Source organism: Streptopelia decaocto (assembly GCF_964273445.1).
Source record: "Streptopelia decaocto genome assembly, chromosome: 4".
NCBI classification, from domain to species: domain Eukaryota; kingdom Metazoa; phylum Chordata; class Aves; order Columbiformes; family Columbidae; genus Streptopelia; species Streptopelia decaocto.
Genome location: NC_138658.1, coordinates 5,196,271 through 5,202,270, shown reverse-complemented (window position 1 = coordinate 5,202,270; position 6,000 = coordinate 5,196,271).

Below are 6,000 nucleotides of genomic sequence, written 5' to 3'. Positions count from 1 at the left end.
TAGGAAAAGACATAGCACACAAAGTCAGTATGGAAAACACATTCCGTCCTTCCTTTTCATATTCACTATGCTCCTTTAAATAATACATCACAAGACACTTTATATTCTGAGAGTTTGGGGCAATTAAATTAAAGTTGTCAGTGTTTGTTCCTTGGGTATTAATATATTGTGATTAATTATCTCACCCTTAACACTAGTTATGGTCTGTTTGTTACCACTGAGCCCTCAGTTGACACTGATGACACCTGAATAAATAATTTACTCCATGATATGTTCTGTGCAAGTTACCTTTAAAGGGATTTAATCTATACTGTTTTCTGGCCATAAGGGCAGCAAAAATAATTTGCGGCATCTTTCTGAAAACAAATAAGGCTCTACTCTTGCAAACACAATTACACATGTTCCTCTTTGTTCTTTTGTCTCTGACAATGACATTGCTTCTGAAAAAGGTGGCAGAGTATTAAAAATACTGAGTATCCCATCTTACTTCAGGACCACTTCAACTGCTCTGCCACTAGTAGTTTTTAACATCACACCAGAGTTAAATTATCTATATATTAGATATTTATAATAAAAAATGAACATGCATTTTGTTATTTTGCTGTTTGCATTTCCTTCAAATCTTGTTCCTTTCTCTCTAAACAGGCATCTGTTTGCCATGATGTTTGCTACTGCCAGAACATCTTAAAAGAAAGAGTGAGTTTTCCTTCCTTTTCTTTCTTAATACATATTTTTGGGAAGATTTTGCTGTGCACTGGGATAACATCTTAAGGCCCACTGCAAAATCTGTATTCTGTAGTCTCCCATTAAAACCGATGTCTAATTAAGAACCAAAGCCTGCAGGATGAACTCTCAGGGAGCAGATGACTAATTCCTGATAGCAGGACTGTGGTTTTAAGCTGTTGCCGGCATCTTGAGAACAGTTCGATGCTGGAAGCTGCTCCCAAGGGTCCTTTCTCGCAGTTTCACTGAGTTCTGGCGCAGGCGAAGCACAGGAGGTGGATGCTCCCCGGCGCTCTGGGGGACGCACACACCAGCAGGGGGGGATGAGGGGATGTCTTTCCACTTGTGGGAACCTTGGCAGCGCTGCCTGCCTTCAGATACAGCTATTTCTTCTACACTAAGGCATTGCCACTGCACAAACTTGCAGTGCTTAATTACAGCTATAATTTTAAAGCCATTCGGGCAAATCAGTGCAGCGCTCCACCGGATGCATAAGTTGAGTTAAATGTGCTGCTTGTACCAGTAGATTTATAGGGACAAGCTACTCCTGCAGGTTGAGTTTTAAACCAAGGCACATTTATCCACACTGTTGGGCTCTGCCTGGGCTACTGGCCCTGCAGCTGGATGCAATAGGGGGACTGGGACTGTGGCCCAGCTGTGCAGGAGCTAAGGCTTGGCTAATTGCCTCTAATAGCAGATGTGTCAGGCAACTCCACCAGTTGCTCTTGGCAGCCTGCAGTGCCATTTGGCTGTAGTTTTGCTTCTGACTCTCCTGCTTTTCATTCTTGTTTGCTTAGTCTTGACCCCTGGTTCCTGTCTCCTTTGTGATACGCTCTTATAACTCACCTTGTTCCAGCCCTGACTTACAATAAGGACTCCTTGGTTTTCAGACTTCTGGCTCCATGACTTTCTAAGTATGCCCTTCGGTTTGGTATGACTCTTTGTATGGCTGGTGTCTTGATTTATTCTTATGCTGGCTTCAGTACTTGTCTCCAAACTTAATTCTAACCTGATCTGCACCTTTGGGCGTACTAAGGTAGTCTGGTGAAAGTATGTGCCTCTTAAGAAATCTGGAACTGCAGCGGAAGAAGCTTGCGTTGGCTCACTTCTCGGCAGCACTGGAAAGAGGACAGATGTGGAAGTCCCTTGCATGATTTCTCTTGAGATTGCATGCTGCTAGGGATTACAGGCACGACTCGTGGATCAGTTGTGCATGAGAGGCTTGATCTGAATGCGAATATTCATTCACAGCCTTAGAAGAGCATAGTTAGGCTTCTTTTATATTGCAACCTGTTGTAAGCAAGCCAGTGTTGGCAGGGGGTATAACCATTTACGGGGCTTCAAGGTTATTTTCTTTCACTTGTGTTCTTGTATTATCTGTTGACTTTTCAAATGTCAGTCAAGCTTTGTGTAATTGCTCACGGCACCCCTTGTTACTGTTTTCCATGTTGATTTAGCATCTTGGAATCTGGACCTAAACTGATTTCCCTCTCCAGCATTCTGAATGCCATTGCTTGGATTTTATTCCAACACAATCCATTTTGGTATCATCCATTCCATGACTCTCTATAGAATTATCTATTTTCCTTTGCTTTCTAAACCAGGCACAGTATCATTAACAGTGTGTACAAATTCTGCTAAAGGCTTCAGGACCTAATCTAGAACCTGAAGAAGTATCTGAGCCAAAAGCCTAACAGATGGATGCAAAGGGAAAACATGCAAAGCTCCGGAGAGGTTGATGATGCACCAGGTTAAGTGCCTGCAGTGGCTGCATGAAGACAACATGTGGGGAAGGAGAGAATACATTTGGTGATGGATTATGTGGCTGTGTTTTGCCATCTGAACTTTCCATCCCTTTGCGAACATAGCCAGAAAGCATTTGGATGATACAAAGAACTGGTACCTGCCACAGGCCCTTTATGTGGCTCCCTCTTGTGTACTGAGCTAGGGTAAGTGTGGGAGACCATTTGGCAAGAAGATCCCTTGATACTGATAAATTATATTGGCTTTCCAAGGCTAGTATACAGCACTTGCTATCAAATCTGGTTTGGTCAGATGTAGATGAATGTAGTTCTTTCGCAAGTTTTAGGTGCTTATAGTCAGCAGTGCGAGCATGGGCTGGAATAGAACAACAATTCCACTATGGAGCATCTCCTGAAGATGTACTGTCAACACAGGTGAGTACGCAGGGGTTTTAAATCTTGTAGATACCTATGTGATAGAGATTATGGCCTAGGCAACAGATTTAAATACATGGATGTTAAGAATCCCCATTAATTTTTATATTGAAGGGAAGTAAACAGAAACAATTACCAATCTCTCTTAAAAGAAAAATCAGGAAAAAAATAGCTAAGGCAGCACCAACATCCAGACAAACCTCGTTGCACGTATTTTCCATGCAGCCATCATAATACTCAAGAGCACTCTCTAACTCTTCTTTGCTTCCAAGACATTGTCAAACTTGCATTTATGACACATGAAGCCAGAACTTCCAGGGGCTAAAAGCTTATGCGTGAAGGACAGATTCTCTGTAGTTAGAACACTTTTTATCTAATAATAGTGATTAAAATTTTAAATGCTATCTCTTACAATCAATACTGTAAAACACTGTCTTAATTGGTTGAGTCAGTGTGCAAACATATGGTTACATTTCTAGAAGATAATCTTCATCTTGCTGCTGAAATAAAATCCAGGCAACTCAATTGCTAATTTTTCATGGTACCTATGGAAAAGTTTGGAATTCATTAGTCTGTACATCTTTATGAAACTCTGACTTAAATATTACTGCTTTCTCATTGTATGGGCATTTACTTCTCCTTCCACTTCAGCCGGATGCTGCTGCTTTCTGGAGCTGCTAGGTGCTTAAAAGAATGGTCATGGCTCAACTGAAATGGCAAAGAATCATTCATCTGCAGGGAAGAAGTGGGGACTGACTTATTTTGGACTTGAAAAAATCCTCTTTCTCCCAGCTCTTACAGACCTTGTCTCCAAAGTATGTGATCAGAAGTGACTGCTCTTCAGAAGAACGGAGCTTCCAATGTATCATGCTGGGCTTCTGTTCTACTAGGGGATGAAATGACTAATGATGCTACTAGAGACTGGTGATGCAAGAGGTCAAGTGTGTTAGAATTTTCCCAGAATCCACAGACGGTGTTCTTTCCATTTGAAGATGTGATCTTCATGTTCTCCTCCTCCTGTTAAATGAGAAAAAGGAATCTAATAGAACTCGGATCCCACAAAAAAGAAATCCCTCAGTGATAAAAGAGGTCTTTGTGAGAAACAGCTGAAGGACCACCTGTACAGATGGGGGGAAAGGGCTGATTTCAGTAATAAGGAATAGTTATACACCTTTACAACTAACATAGGTCTGAAATACATGTTTTTTTCTAGTCTTTTACCATTACAAGAGAAAAATAAGGTGTTCAGTGGTTTCTCTCTCTTCCTTTCCCTCCCTCACAGCAAGGATTAGGATTTTGCAAATGCTTCTGAAACAAGTCATGGGGTTAAGATTGCACCACACCATGACAGAGTAGTCATGAGGTCTCATAGCAGTGATATGAATCTTGGCCGTGTCATACCTTGCACAAGGGGCATGATACATGCTATTTGGCAGTGGCACTCGTCTTTGTCTTATGAAAACTTATCTGAAAACTCCTAAAGACGAAATTAACTGAAACGGGAATTCTATCTTGGGAAGGAAGACTAAATGCATTCAACAGATGCATCACCAAGACCCTGCACAAGGTCAAATGGAAGAACTTTACCAAGCCTGGGTGGCATATTATAATTGAAAACTTAGAAGCAAAAGAAAACTGTTAAAAAAAAAAAAGTTCTAGATAGCTTTCAGAATGAATACAAACTTGCTGGAGTTGTGACACTGAATGTCCCTGTATATCAGCAACAAAAATCATACTTTCTTGTTGAAAAAACAGAGCTGAAGCCTTGTCCTGTGACTCAAGGGGGAGCAAGCGTAAGCTGGAGAGACCCAGAGGCTCTGTTCCTGCAGCCTATCAAGAAGAATCCAGATGACTCATGCAAACAGCCTGCAGCCACACAAGAACGGATCCAAACTGGTCCTCCGCGTCTCATGAAGTTGTAGCCCACAAGGTGTGGGCAATACCTGCATTTACTGGCCATGCTGCATTCCTAACATGCTGCTTCTCCTTCCGTGTCCAAGCACCAAGTGCCGCTAAGCAGCGCTTCCCGGTAGCAGGGATGAAGATGGAGGGTTTTCTCTGTCCAGATTCTTCTGCGCACCCGGTGCTTCATGAAGCACGCCTAACATACGGGGAGCCTTCTGCACACTTGTCGGCTTCAGGATTTGTTTGGGCCATATATAAAATACCCTCGCTTAAGCACTAGCTCTGTTTCGTGTTCTTGTGTCACCATTGCTATAGCAATCTCAGATGGGAACTCGGTTACCCAGCTAGTTTGTGCTCATGGGACAAAAGGCTGGGCGCACCACACGGAGCTCCCCGGGGTTGTTGGAACAAGCTGAGAACTCATGCTGTTGTACTGAATGTCAGTCGCATACAACGTCTTCCCGTGTTCACTGAAAACACCGCAAGGACAGCCAACAAAATGTCCCCTAAAAATGTCAGGCAAATCAAAGCAGAGAATGTGTCATAACTGCCGTCTTATTTTCTTTGTGGCTTTCTAAAGCAAGAGTATCTACTAAGCAAGCTACTTGTACATCACCCTGGAGGGAAATGGGAAGCCGGGTTAGGTGTCTCTTGATTCTTGGATCATCTACACAGAAGTTATTCAACAACAACTCTGTAAACACCGCCCTCCCAGAAAAGGTGTGTCCTGTTTTCCTCTTTAATTAAAACTCACGGTGTCAAACTAAACCGGAACAGCTCAGTCTTACTCTGGAAATTAGTCATGACATTAGTCAGGAATAGCTCCTCCTGAACAAGGACATGTATAAACAAGCCCTAAACAATATTTATGTTGTCTGGAGCCATGGTGGACACTGTCACAGAGGTAAATTACTTTCCAGTCCTCAAAGAAACATGACATAAGAGTTGTCATCTTCCAACGGGGGATAACTAACACTTCACACCCCGCATCTGACCACTGCGTTTGGCCTTGCTGGGCAGTCTGAGGAGATGCTGGGGCTGGATGGGCCCCAGCAGCGAGGCCGAGAGCTGCAGCCTGTGCCAACCCGCTGGCAACTTCACCTGTGCCGGGCAAGAGAACGTGGTTAGGGGAGATGGATGCAATTTTTCTTTTACCCCTAATGGAGAGTCTTCTCCCTGGGGGATGCATGAGCAA